This window comes from Toxorhynchites rutilus, chromosome 1, assembly GCF_029784135.1.
Source record: "Toxorhynchites rutilus septentrionalis strain SRP chromosome 1, ASM2978413v1, whole genome shotgun sequence".
In the NCBI taxonomy this organism is placed as follows: Eukaryota; Metazoa; Arthropoda; class Insecta; order Diptera; family Culicidae; genus Toxorhynchites; species Toxorhynchites rutilus.
The window spans coordinates 20,116,762-20,118,828 of record NC_073744.1 but is presented as its reverse complement, the minus strand read 5'-3'; positions in this window follow the sequence as shown (position 1 = coordinate 20,118,828).

The window sequence follows — 2,067 nt, the reverse complement described above, 5'->3', positions numbered from 1 at the left end:
CTTCAACTCTCACGGAACTGCCTGGGGGGAACAGTACGACGACAATCGTTCATTGTTGATATATGACCTTTGTAACAGCTTCAATATGACCGTTTTGAACACTGGGGAAACAACACGTGTACCTAAACCTCCTGCTAACCCAAGTGCTCTTGACCTCTCGCTTTGCTCGAATTCACTATCGTTAGATTGCAAGTGGAATGTAATCCAGGACCCCAACGGTAGTGATCACTTGCCAATCAAAATTTCCATCACCACTGGGTCGAATTCTTCTGAATCTATAAATTTGGCATATGACACAATTGACTGGAAAAAATATGCGGACGCGATTACTCTAGCCATCAATTCCAGAGATGGTTTACCTCCATTGGAGGAGTATAACTTCCTTTCTCGTTTGATATATGACAGCGCGGTTCGCGCTCAAACGAAACCCATCCCAGGTTCCACTATTCGTCGAAGGCCTCCCAATCCATGGTGGGATAGCCAATGTTCCAAGCTTTATCAGGATAAATCGAACGCATTTAAAGCTTTTCGGAAACGTGGAACCATTGAGAATTTTCAAACGTATTTTGACCTTGAAAATCAATTTAAAAACTTGATCAAAGGGAAAAAACGTGCTTATTGGCGAAATTTCGTGGGAGGTTTGTCACGAGAAACGTCAATGAAAAAATTATGGAAAGTGGCTCGAAACATGAGAAATCGCTCTTCATCGAATGAAAGCGAAGAATATTCACATCGATGGATTTTTAATTTTGCACGGAAGGTTTGTCCTGATTCCGCTCCTGTGCAAAAAATTGTTCGAGATATACCACAAGATAGGTGCGATCTTGATTCCGAGTTTTCGATGGTAGAATTCTCTCTTGCTCTCCTTTCTTGTAACAATTCTGCTCCAGGAACGGATAGAATTAAGTTCAACTTATTAAAAAACCTCCCTGATGTGGCGAAACATCGCTTGTTGAATTTATTCAATCGGTTTCTGTAGCATAATATTGTTCCAGATGATTGGAGACAAGTGCGAATTATAGCTATTCAAAAACCCGGAAAACCCGCGTCCGACTTCAATTCGTACCGCCCAATAGCAATGCTGTCTTGTATACGGAAATTGTTGGAGAAAATGATCTTGTTTCGCCTTGATCGATGGGTTGAAACGAATGGCCTACTCTCAGATACACAATATGGGTTCCGCAGGGGCAAGGGGACGAATGATTGTCTTGCGTTGCTTTCTTCAGAAATTCAAATGGCTTACGCCGAAAAAAAACAAATGGCTTCAGTATTCTTGGACATAAAGGGGGCCTTTGATTCAGTTTCAATAGAGGTTTTGTCAGACAAATTACACTCTCGGGGTCTGCCGCCTCTGTTGAATAATATGTTATATAACTTGCTTTGTGAGAAACAGTTGAATTTTTCTCACGGGGATTCGACAGTAAATCGGGTCTCCTACATGGGCCTCCCCCAGGGCTCATGTCTAAGCCCCCTTTTGTACAACTTCTATGTAAACGACATCGACAATTGTCTTACACAAAATTGCAGCCTAAGACAACTTGCAGATGATGGAGTGGTGTCTGTCGTAGGATCAAACGAATCCGACCTGCAAGGTCCCTTACAAGATACTTTGAACAATTTTTCAACCTGGGCCATTGGGCTAGGGATCGAATTCTCCACGGAGAAAACAGAGATGGTGGTTTTTTCTAGGAAGCATAGACCAGCAAAACCAAAGCTTCAACTTTTGGGTAAACCGATCACTCATGCTATGTCATTCAAGTATCTTGGGGTCTGGTTCGACTCCAAATGTACTTGGGGGGCCCATATTAGGTATCTGAGTAAAAAATGCCAACAAAGAATAAACTTTCTCCGTACAATTACCGGCACCTGGTGGGGAGCCCATCCCGAAGATCTTATAATGTTGTATCGAACAACTATTCTCTCAGTGATGGAGTATGGCAGTTTCTGTTTTCAATCAGCTGCCAAAACACATCTCATTAAACTCGAGCGAATTCAGTATCTTTGTCTCCGTATTGCGTTGGGATGTATGCCCTCAACGCATACCATGAGTCTCGAGGTTTTGGCAGG